Source organism: Dipteris shenzhenensis, chromosome 14 (assembly GCF_047967505.1).
Source record: "Dipteris shenzhenensis isolate YYH24624 ecotype China chromosome 14, Dip_SZ_1.0, whole genome shotgun sequence".
Classification (NCBI taxonomy): domain Eukaryota; kingdom Viridiplantae; phylum Streptophyta; class Polypodiopsida; order Gleicheniales; family Dipteridaceae; genus Dipteris; species Dipteris shenzhenensis.
Window position 1 is genome coordinate 53435869 of NC_141609.1, and position 13265 is coordinate 53449133.

Here is a 13265-nt window from a genome sequence, read left to right on the forward strand (position 1 = left end):
TTACTGCAATCTTGCAATCTGCCATATGAAACTTCTTCACGAGACTATCCACATATTTTTGTTGGCTCATAAAGGTGTTGTTTGAGTCTCTCCAGAATTGCATAAGTCTAAGATCTTTCATGTCAAACTTTGTAGAAAAGTCTTATTTTAGCTTGCTAATGCAGCTATCATTACTTCTGTCACAATCAAATCATCTACATACAAAAGTGAAATAGTAATTTCTTCCCCTTGAACTTTGTAGTAGAGAATATAATCTGCTTTGGTTCAATTATCCGAGATTAGCAAAAGACTTGTTGATTCTGCTATACCAACTTCTGGGTGCTTGCTTTAAGCCATAGAGACTTTTCTTGAGATGGCAAACCTAGTGCTCTTTCCTTGGTTCAACATAACCTGCTGGTTGTTGCTTGTAGACTTCCTCGTCTAGGGAACCATTGAGAAAAGCATTCTTGACATCTAGCTAGTACACTTTCCATCTAGTGAGTGTTGCAAGTGATATAAAAAATCATATGGAGTCCATCTTTGCTACTATTGGAGCATAAATATTATCATAGTCTTAAACATATTGCTATTCAAAACCTTTTGCAACTAGTCTGGATTTGTATCTTTCAATTCTTCCATCTGGATTGTATTTCACTTCGTAAACCCATTTGTTAGCTATGGCCTTCTTTCTTGGTGGAAGGTCGCATAATTCCCAAGTGTTCTTTTTATACAAAGCTTCCATTTCTTCATTCATAGCAGTTTGCCATCCCAATTTGCCATTCTGGCTTGTCAACTATATCTTTAAAGTACACTGGCTCTTTTGTGGCCATGATGGTAGTCATAAGAGCATAGTTGGTGGTTTTAATCTGAATTGCTTTGCATTTTTTAGCATATGTCAATCTCGTTGGTGGTATGCTTTTCCTAGCAGACCGTCTGAGTTGTTGCCCTTATCGAGGTGTCTCTGGAGATTCTTGCTCTTCTTCATCAACCTTTTTTGTAGTTGACTAAGTAATTGGTGTGTCTATCTCCTGAGAATTTGATTTTTTCCATTCTGATTCTTCATAAAAGATTACATCTCTAGAGATGGTGACCTTTCAGTTGATGGGATCATACTTGTATGCTTTGCTTTCTTTACTGTAGCCAACCATGATGCATTACGTGACTTCACATCCAACTTTTTACGATGATCGTCATGTATGTGGACATATGCTATGCAATCAAATATGCAGAGATGCCTAATACATGGCTTGTATCCACCAGTGAATGCCTCATAAGATGTCATACTTTGAATCAGTTTGATCGAAAGCTAATTAAGTAAGTAGTTTATAGTGACAATTGCTTCTGCCCAAGATGCTTCTCACTGAGCATTGCTCTAGCACTGTTTGCTAAAGTACTGTTCTTCCTTTCAGCTCTTACATTCTACTAAGGAGTGTCTACAAATGTGAATTGCCTTCAAATGCCATTTACTTCTACAAAAGTTCATGAATGCTAAAGATGTGTATTCACCCCCTCTATCTGATCTCATGACTTTGATGTTTCTACCTATGTGGTTCTCAAACATGGCTTTCAATTCCTGAAATCTGGAAAAGACTTTAGATTTCTCTTTCAGAAAGGAGACCCAATGATATCTGCTATAGTCAATGAAAGTCAAGTAGTAAAGGGAACCATTGATGCTACGGGTCGGGGCATAACTCTAAACATCTATATGTATCAAATCAAGAATACCTCTTGCTCGAGAGGTGCTTCTACCAAAATTGGTTTGTTTTTGTTTACCAAAGTAACATGCTTCGCAAAATTTCCAAGAAACTGTAGCTTAGGGTTATCTACCGTTTAGATAACATTCTTCTGTCCTTCTAATGGTTTCATCTCTGTGAACTATTCTTGATGCTTTCTCATGTGAGATGATGCACCATTGTTGATGTACCAAGGATCTTGATGTGCTTGATCAACTTGATAACTGCATTCTCCTTTGGAATCACAATATATGTCAAGATACATGTCCTCACTTCTTATAAGAAACATATTCTGATGTTCATTGGCATATGATTGTGACTTGGATGTCCACCATGATAATTTCCTAGATTGTTGATGGATTGACCTGCTTAGTTGTACTGATTCTTGTGGCAATCTCTTTCATAGTGTCCAAACTTATGACAGCACTGAATGTTTGACATGTTGGTGGATGCATTCCTTTGTCCTTAAATCTTCCTATGTTGGAATGATTTCCTCTTAGATGCTGACGTTGATGCTGCTGCAGATGTAGATGCGGATGCTGATGCTGATGCTGATTTTGATGCTGATGACCACTTCACTAAGATTCTCTACCTCTGCCTCTGCCTCTGCCTTGAGTGGGAGCTCGGGTTCAGATGGAGAGGTGAATTGTTGCTCTGCTGGTTAAGAGTTGATGGACAAAGGATGAGTGTTGAGACAACTTAGCACTGCCTTTGCTTTCATGAAGACGTATCTCGAATGGTTTTGAGTACAAGGTCTTATGAGAGGATTGTAAAGTAGCTTCAAACAAAGCCATTTGTACATTAAACCTCTGCACGATTGTTAGTTATGCTCCAAGCTACATGCAGCATTTCTAGCAAGGCATATGTTTTGGAAATCTGTTGTGAGTTCATGCTCTCCCTCTCACTTGGCTTGCTAGGTTAGTAAGGTTGACATTGAGTGTGCATTGCAAGTCAAGGCGGCTTGGTTGTATCAATTTATTTCAATACATACAAGTGTGATTTCCTTTCCTATTACTCTATGAGGTGTTGTCTACTCGATGTGGTGTTAAATTCCTAACTATTAGTAACTTGGTTCTCCCATCACCACATGGTTTCTCCTATAATAGAAAACCCTGACCTCTATCTTTTATTGTTGACTAGTGTTTTGTCGAGGTTTTGTCACCTAGATCATGCATATACTACACTTAACAGATTGCAAGAGCGAGCATCTTCACCTAAGCACTACATAGGTTTGGGCTGTTACGAGCACCGAGTATCATTAAGTTAACATGTTAGGATGAGCAAACAAGAGCATCAACAATTGTAGATTTGGTGTTGGAATTGGATCTATGCTACCAGTACCGGATTCTATGTAGGTACTAGATTTGGTAATGGTGCCGAATTTGGTAATAGTATTGGATTTGATATTGATACTAGATTCTATCTGAAGCTATGAATGCTTAATCATTGGAATCACCTTTGCAGGCTTGAATGGCTTGAGTTGTGCGTTCTTCACTAAGTAACACTGACTGTAACTCTTCTAGTGTTGGAATTTGTCATTGAATGGCAATAGTCTAGACTAGATTCTCGTATCTCTCTCCTAGTCCATTCAAGATGACTTGAACCATCTTTGCGGGATTCATAGTCTCTCCTGTAGTGCTGCGAGTTGATTGTTGTAATCCTTGATCATGAGTACGTAAGTATGACAAGTTTCATTGCTATTGCAAAAAATCTAGTTGATTTGATTTCTCAATGTGAGAATCCTGGATGAGTACTTGGACTCTATAGAGCTGCGACCATTTCCCATGCTTCTTTTGATCTCTTCACTGTGTTGAGCTATCCTAGCATGACATCTTGCACATTTTGCTTGATCAAATGATATGCATATTTGTCTTTCTTGTCCCATTCTACCTATGCTTAGGCAATGGTAGGATCTCATTAGGGGAGAAATGGGGTCTCAAAAGGGCCTCATAAGGAATGGATTAGGGGAGGATTATGAAACTTAAAATCATCCTATGCGAAGGGGTCATAATGGAGGGTCAAGTGGTTTTGGTAAGCTGGAGGTGGTTTTGCAAGCAATAAAGATGGAGTCGTCAAAAAAACATTCACTAATTTATAAGTATATACAAGAAGTTAGAATCTAGTTAGACATGATTGGTGGTTGGCTTTGTGGCAAGGGCCCAAGGGTGGGGACAAGAGGTCGTGGGTTCAATCTTGTCAAGCATGCTGATTTTTTGGATGGAGGTGGCAAGTTTAGTGGGCGCCCAAGATGGCGGCTGCATGGCTACCTGTCCACGTGGTAAGCCCACGTGAGGCATGGCCTACTTTGTCCACTATACCACCTTCTCACTCATGGGGGCTAACCCACTTGCATCCCCCCCTTTTTGACTTTGTGGGCAAGCCATAGATGCACCCTCTCCCCACATTTTGAATTTTGGAGACACATGGCAGCACACAAATTTCGCTCCCTATCCTTGGTGGTTTTCTTTCCCAAATCCATGGTATTAATCAAAATCACTTTTTTCAAATTGAAACCATCTATGACCTAGGCATAGTAAATGCCACATGACAGCTCAACATACCATTGCCCCACACCTTCTAGCACTCTCATTGGTACACCTCAAATCCCTCTCTAATCCCTTAAAATTAGGAAACACTAATTGGAGTCCCTTTTGGGACCCCAAATCTCCCCTAATGACTGTAGGTGCAGCGGACATAGTTGGTGCAGGTGTAGATCCCGCTGCTTGTGCTGTGACAATGGTGGGAGTTGATGCTGGTTCGATGGTTTAGATGTAGACCCATCAACATACTCCCATTTGTCTTGAAGTACAAGAATGGTATCAATTCGGTATTTCCATGTGCCGTAATTTGAATTATCCAACTTGGCAGATGCCTCCAAATTGAGGTTGCTAGTGGTAGACATGATGCAAGATAGTACTCAAATTGCCTATGAAAAACACTGACTGAATCAACTGCAATCTGAACTATCAGTGAAGAAGAACTGCATTATATAATCCAATCTGTTACAAGGCTTGTGGCAAATGATGCCGAGAATAGCCAAGAGGCTTTACAAGGCTGAAATGATGTGCGCAATGCTAGAAAATAGCCAATAGGCTTTACAATGGTGGCATGTGAGTGTAAAATCAAATAATGTGAAATCTTCCCACTGATTAATCGACCACTGCCTCTGAACCCTCTATAGTCTACTCACTGAACTGATGGTGCTCGGGTTTCAGGAAATGTGATGATGTGAAACCACATGTGAGTGTAGGGACTGACTCCGAGTAGCAACTATTTGGGAACTTTTGGGCATGGCTTCGATTGGTTGCTTTGGAGTTCTCTCCTCTAAGGATGATCTAATCTACTTTGATCTAGATCCAAACCAACTGTCGAGCGATGAAAAGCAACAAATAATTCCTTTTCTTTGGTTCTTTTTAGATGTTGGATCAGATCCGTCTATGTAGAGGCTTATGTGTGTGCAAGAATTGCATTTGATATCGAGGCTAGAAAGTGTATAATACTTGCACCAAAGTGTGCGTGATCTGACGAGCGTGTAAAAAAATCAAAATTTTTTAATTTTTGCAGCACCTCAAATTCTTCCTAGATCAAAAGATATCGCCTATTCAAGGTGGATTGGCAAAAAGGGCACAGTGACTATGTTCAAATGTTGTGACTGTGCCTAGCAAGAGGTGTGCCTATAGGGCACTGTGCTGAGGTGGTGGCACATGTGTGCATGTGCAAAATGCATAGTATGTCTCTGAAGGGGTAACTGTGCCGCATGGCAGATGAGATGGCAGAGATGATTGGACAAGGTGATGCGACAATCTCGTGATGACATGGCAACGGTTGCCAGGTAGATTATGACATGGCATATATGATGTGGATGTTGATGTGGCAATTTGACATGGATGGATAATGCATCTTATTGATGTGGCATTGCTGATGTGTCAGTTGATTGGAATGATGATGTGGCAAGCGTTCATGATGCTGACATGGCAATCGTGACGTATCTATTGACATGGCACTAGATAAGGCTTTGCTAATGTGGCACTCAATAAGTAGTAATGATGTGTTAGATTAGGATGTGGTGTGATGTGGCACTCTTGATAAGGTCCACCTATCACCTTTCCATGGTGCCACATGTCAATCACACTAGATCAATGGTTATGAGATAAGGATGCTCCAAAATCTAGAAAGATTCTATCAATGGAGAAAATTTCCATTAGATGGAGGTGCTACCTCCTCGCATGGGTGCTCATTGCCATGGGAGCCATCTATGGGCTGAGAGTTGATGAGGTGCTTCGTTGGAGGCTGTTCTTTGAACGTGTCGACTGTGGGATCATGCGTGTAGTTGCTCATTGAGGTCGATGAAGTGTGTGGGTTGTTGTAGCTTCACCGTAGATCCTGTTGGTCATTGCATTGTGGCCTTGTGAGACTGGAGCCATTGCTTGAGTTTGTGGAGAGTTGCCATTGCTCTTCAAAGTTGTTGTGAGCCGAGGTGAGGCATTGTGTGTTTGCATGCATGGAAGGCTAGCGGTGTCGTATGGCTATCATTGATGCTTTGCTAGAGGCTGTTGTTGATGGGCCTGTGGAGAGGCTATGGGTGTCTTAGGAGCCTTTGTTTGTATGTGGAACATTGAAGGCATAGATGACTTTGGTTGGAGCATCACTGATAAAGGAGTGGCACTATTGGCAAAGTCCTTGGCTCGTGAGCAATGGTAGGGTGCCAGGACACAGAACCACTGTGCTATGCACACAGTTTAGAACTAGAGGTCGTATGCTTAGTCAACATGTTGAAGTATGGAGCTAAGCATAGCCATAAGGAGGCTCACAGATGAACGTTGAAGGTATAGCATTGAAGGTGGTTGCACGTAGGAGATGTCGTTGAGTATGGAGGGCTATAGAAGGAGCTCCTTTTTTTTCCATTGTAGGAGGTGCCAAATGCGCGGATCTACAATGATAGCATAGTTGGTCGCTATTGTGTAGTACTTGCTAGTGAGGGTCAATGGTGCTTGTAGATGAGTTGCCTTGACTTGTAGAGTCCCTTATGCTAAAGTAAGCTCATAGTCAACAGAGCTTGTGTAGCTTGTAGACATCAATTTCTTTGCTATGTTGTAGCTCTTTGGTGCTTCGTAGATAGGCTACAAAAGGTTGATGAAGGTTGACATGCAAAGAAGGCCAAGCATGAAGGTCAAAGTAGTTGTAGGAGCTTTGCTTGAGTATGTCAATAGTCTTAGATCTCTTTATCTCTCAACAATAGTAAAGGGATATCTCAAATGTGCAAGAATAGTCATTCAGCTCCCTCTTTCACTCTCAATGGAAACACTCAAGATGAAGAGAAATCTCTCCAAGAATAAAAGAAGATCTCACAAATCTCTCTCTCAAAATTAACAAAAATTTCTTTCATCAAAGGAATAAAATAATGAATGGAAGTGAAAGAACTCACAATCACTTGAGAAAACTCTCAATCAAAAAACTCTCAATCACTATCACACACCTTATATGGATCGTAATGCCTCAGTGGAAGGCAAGAGAGCTCTGATACCATGAACAAATATGGAGAGAGGAGAGAAGAAGAGTGGAGATGAGGAGAGAGGGCACAGCTAGAGAGCACACCACAAATGACTAACCGTACACTACATTTAGTTTAAAATGATGAATATATACAAACCCCTTTAGGGTTAGGGCTAGGGTTTCCAACCTTTCCTTTTTCACACTCTTTTGTGTTAGTGCTCTGCACATATCAAACAGGATGTGTTAATGAATCCTCAATGCATTCTACACTTAAAAAGGCTAAGTATTATCTAGACAAAATCTGCTCAAGAGAATCTGTGAATCGTCTTCACCCAAAGCTATGGTGACACATTCTCCCACTTAGTTTCAAATCATTAATTAGAGGTTGAACACTCGCATTCAAAGGTTTCTAGTACATTAGATTTAGGTTATGGTTTCTGGTCAAGCTTCGCAAAGGTGATTCTAGATAAGTGTTTCCAAAATTAAAGGGCATATTTGGAGTATTGAAGGTGCTGTTGTTTGGAGGAGGTCAATGGTATTTTGAGGTAGCATTGAAGAGAAACCAGTAGTTCTGGAGGAATCTCTGCTTGTAATGGAGCAAATCTGCTCATAAAGTGAAGCGGACCATTATAAGGGGAAGAAGAGAATGTTTGGATGAAACAAAGAAAGGTTGTATCCAAAGAACTTCAAATTTTGCATTTTTGTCTCTTGAGCTCTTGCAACTTATCCTTTTAGGCAACCTAGAGATCCTCCCCATGACAAAATATGAAGAGGGGAGAGGAGAAGAGTGGAGATGAGGAGAGAGGGCACAACTAGAGAGCACACCACAAATGACTAATTGTACACTAGATTTAGTTGAAAATGTAGAATATATACAAACCCATTTATGGCTAGGGTTAGGGTTAGGGCATCTAACCCTTTCCTTTATAGCACTCTATAAGCTTAGTGCTATGCACATATGATCACATGATGGTGCTATGCACACATGATCACATGATGTTGAGTGTGAACTCTCAACACCTTCCCTCAAGATCAACATCATGAAGTAGGCCTTCCCTCAAGATGATGATTTTGGGGAATCGAAGAAGGACTGAGCAATACATTCCATCACACCCCTTTAATGGGAATGTCCTTCCTCTGTGTCAAACCAATAGCTAGTTGGTGTTTCTCGAAAAGCTCTTTACCGAGTGGTTTGGTAAAGATGTCTACAACATTCTCTTTGCTATCACAATGCTGCAGTGTGATGTCACCAAGTAACACTCTTTCTCTGATGAAGTGCTCATCTGACATCAATGTGCTTTGTCTTGGAGTGATATACTGGATTTTTGGCCAATGCTTGAGCCGATTGATTATCATAGTATATTATTGTTGGCTTTGACTCATCAAAGTAATCTATTTCTGACAATAGTCTTCTAAGCCATATAGCCTCACATGCACCTGTAGTGAGTGCCCTATATTCAGCTTCAGTCGAAGACAAAGAAATAGTTGGTTGTTTGTTTAACAACCATGATATAGCACCTTCACCAAGGAAAAATGCTTATCCCTGTGTCGATCTCCTAGTCTCATGATCTTCGGCATAGTCACTGTCATAGTATCCATGCAACCATGGATGACTTCCTTTGTATTCTATCCCAAACTGTCTTGTACCTTTGATGTATCTCAAGACTCTTTTGGTTGCATTCTAGTGAGACTATTTTGGATTTGCCATAAATTGTGCAAGTGAACTTATGGCATAAAAAATATCTGGCCATATGATAGTCAAATATATAAGAGATCTGATGAGCTATCTATAGTGTCTGTCATTGACTGTAGGCTTTTCTGAATCTTTAGTAAGTTTCAAGCTTTATTCCATGGGAGTGGCTGCAATCTTGCAATCTTCCATATGAAACTTCTTCAAGAGACTATCAACATACTTGAGCTGACTCATGAATGTGCTATCTAAATCTCTTCAGAACTCAATTCCAAGACAATAGTGCATAAGTCCAAGATCTTTCATGTTGAACTCTGTTGATAAGTCTTGTTTTAGTTTTTTGATGAAGCTATCCTTGCTTCCTATCACAATCAAATCATCTACGTACAAAAGTGCAATAGTAATGTCTTCCCCTTGAACTTTGTAGTAGAGAGTATGATCTGCATTGGACTTCATGTATCCCAAATCAGAAAAATACTTGTCGATTCTGCTGTACCAGCTTCTGGGGGGTGCTTGCTTTAATCCGTAGAGACTCTTTTTGAGATGGCAAACCTTATTCTCCTTTCCTAGTTCAACATAACCTGCTGGTTGTTGCATGCAGACTTCCTCATCTAGATAACCATTGAGAAATGCATTCTTGGCATCGAGCTAGTACACATTCCATCCACTGAGTGTTGCTAGTGATATCAAGAACTATATGGAATCCATATTTGCTACTGGAGAATAAGTCTCATCATAATCTTGACCATATTGCTGTGCAAATCCTTTTGTAACTAGTTTGGCTTTGTATCTATGAATACTTCCATCTGGATTGTACTTCACTTTGTATATCCATTTGTTTGCTATGGGCTTCTTTCATGGTGGAAGGTTGCATAATTCCCAAGTATTATTCTTATACAAAGCATCCATTTCTTCATTCATATGAGGTTGCCATTCTGGCTTGTCTACTGGATCTTCAAAGTACACTAGCTCTTCTGTAGCCATGATGGTAGTCATAAGAGCATAGTTGGTGGTTTCAACTTGAATTGCTTTACCTTTCTGAGCATATGTCAATCTGGCTAGAGGTTTGCTTTACCTAGTAGACCATCTGAGCTGCTGTGGCTCTGCCTGGGGTGTTTCTAGCAATTCTTTCTCTTCTTCATCAACCTTTTTTGTAGATGATTGTGAAGTTGATGCTTCTATCTCCTATGTATTTGAGGTTTTCTATTTTGATTTCTCATCAAAGATTACATCTCTGGAGATAATGACCTTGCGATTGATGGGATCATACAACTTGTATGCTTTGCTTTCTTCAGTGTAGCCAACCGTGATGCATTTGTGTGACTTCACATCCAATTTCCTGCGATGATCTTCATGTATGTGGGTGTTCTCTCTTGTGCCATTTTGTAGATAGTGGCATCTGTTGTTGCGGTTGAGCTAACATGGCATGCTTTTCTGATAATGTAGCTAGCATTTTGTACAAGTGTCCTTCCTTGACACCTTTTGCTACTAGCTGACATCTTTTGGATTTGTCTCTGATAGTGCATTCATCTCCGTCAAAGATGACTTGGTAGTTGTGTTTTGTCATTTGACCTACTGACAAGAGGTTCTTGCTGAGTTTCAAAACATAGAGCACATCTTTCACCAATCCTTTCATACAAGTGAAATTGTTCATAGGGATAACACCTGTCCCTTGAACTAGATTTGGTGTATTATTTGCTGTGTAGATGACATTCTTTTGTCCTTCTAATGGTTTCATCTCTATGAACCATTCCTAATGATTTGTCATGTGAGATGATGCACTGCTGTCGATGTACCAAGGATCCTATTCTGCTTGGTCAACTTGATAGCTGAAATCCTTTTTTGGATTAAAATTAGTGTTGTCTAGGTACACTGTATTAGTTTGCTGCATTTCCTTGTTTGCAAGAAACATATTCCCATAATCATTTGCAAAATGACTGTGACTAGAATGTCATTTTATCTACCATGGAAACTCCCTTGATTACTACTGGATTGACCGCTGTGGTCGTACTGCTTCTTGCAGCAATCTCTTTCATAGTGTCCAAATTCGTGATAGTAGTTGCAATGGATGTTTGACACATTAGGGGATGCATTTCCTCATCCTTGGAATCTTCCTCGGTTGGAATGATTTCCTCTTTGCTGATGCTGTTGCTGAGGATGATGCTGATGTTGACTTTGACTTTGCTGATGATGACCTTGTTGTTGTTGATGATTACCACTTTTCTGGAATGATCTACCTCTGCCTCTACCTTTGCCTCTGCTTTTGTTTGAAGCTGTGAATTCTTGATCATTGGAATGACCTTTACGTGCTTGAATGGTTTGCGTCTTGAGTTCTTCACCAAGTAGGATTAACTGAAGTTCTTCTAGTGTTAAAATTTACCGTTGGATGGCAATACTCTAGACTAGATTCTTGTATCCCTCTCCTAGTCCATTCAGGATGACTTGAACCATTTCTGTTGTATTCATAGTCTCTCCTACTGCTACAAGTTGATTGTTGTAGCCTTTTATTCGGAGGACATAAGCATGACCAGTTTTGCTACTATTGCGAAAACTCTGGTTGATTTTGTTTCTCAGTGTGAGCATCTTGGATGTGTTCTTAGACTCGTAGAGAGGCGCAAACATATCCCATGCTTCTTTCAATGTCTTGACTGTGTTGAGCTATCCTAGCATGACATCTTGCACATTCTGCTTGATCAGACGATATGCATACTTGTCTTTCTTATCCCATTCTTCTTGAGCTTGGGCAATAATAGGATCTGCTACATGTGCGAAAACTGTTTGTGTAGTTGTAGATCCCATTGATGGTGCTGTGACAATAGTTGGAGTAGAGCTATTAGTGGCTGGATCATCCAATGGTCTAGGTGTAGATCCATCAACATACTCCATTTATCTTGAAGTACAAGAATGGTCTCGATTAGGTATTTCCATGTGCCATAATTGGAGCTATATAGCTTAGCAAATGCCTCTAGATTGAGGTTGGTAGTCATAGACATGGTGTAAGAAATGTACTCAAAGTGTCGTGAAAATCTTTGTAAGAATCAACTGTAAAACACTAACTATGCGAAGTGAAATCTGAACTGTCGGTGAAGATAGAACTGCAATATATAAAATTTGAATTACAAGGCTTGTGGAAAATGATGCCGGGAATACCCAAGAGGCTTTACAAGGCTAAATAGCCAAATAGGCTTTACAATGATGCATGTGTGTGTGAAATCAAATCATGTGCTATCTGCCCATTGAACAATCGGCAATGCCTCTGAACACTCTGAAGTCGGCTCACTGAATTGATGAACGTCAGGTTTCAGGTAATCTGATGATGTGAAACCATATGTGAGCATATGGACTAACTCCGAGTAGGTACTAGTCGGGAATTTTGGGCATGGCTTAGATTGGCAACTTGGCGAGATTCAAAGTGTCCCCTCTATGGCGATCTAGTCTACTCTGATCTAGATCTATACCTCTGAATCTATACCAACCATCGATCGATGAATTATTTTTGAGTGTTGGGTCAAATGTGTCAATGTAGAGGCTGATGTGCATGTAGGAAGTGGTTTTGTTGGCGAGGCTAAAATGTGAGTAATACTTGTGCCGAAATGTATGCATGATGTGACAACCGTGTAGAGCACAAAAAATCGGGCGACTTTTCTTTTTGGAGTGCCTTCAAATTCTTTCTAGATCAAAAGATATGACTCGATCTAGGTGGAGGGGCAAAAGGAGTGCAAATTTGCTCAACGATGATGTCTCATTGTGGGTCACATGCAGTGATGATGTGGCATTATGCTAGCAAGAGGTGTGCCTGTGGAGCAGTGTGCTGAGGTGTCAGAAGTGGTCACATGAAGTGCCTGTGAAGCACTAGTTGTGCAAAGTATTATGCCCATTGGATATGCTTTGGATGGTCAAAGTCATCACAAATCACCTTTTTCATCAAGTGTTATCCACAATCGTTAAAAAATAGAGTTTAAGGTGGCCTACACATAGAGAGGACCTATCGCCATCCTTCCTATTAGAGTCAGAGGTTGGCATCAAAGGTGAGAGTCACCAACATGTGGGGCCACAATGATAGCTATGCCCTATGTTCAAAACCTTTTCATGAAGAATAGATTTGGCATTGCCGAGTATGGTCATTATGCCAGTGCAATCAAGAGTGCCACACATTGAATCTAACTTCATAAGAATTATGCTTCTTCATCTTCTAAAGTCATACTTGAATGGCAACATATAAGAGAAAATAAGACTACCACTCCATATCAAATTTTTTAGGAAGATCCTTTGATCGACCTCAAAGTACATAGGGATGCTTTAGCTAGAATTTCTTGGACAAATGGGAATTTATATCACAAAGACAAGTACATGTAAAAAATTTAGCGCAA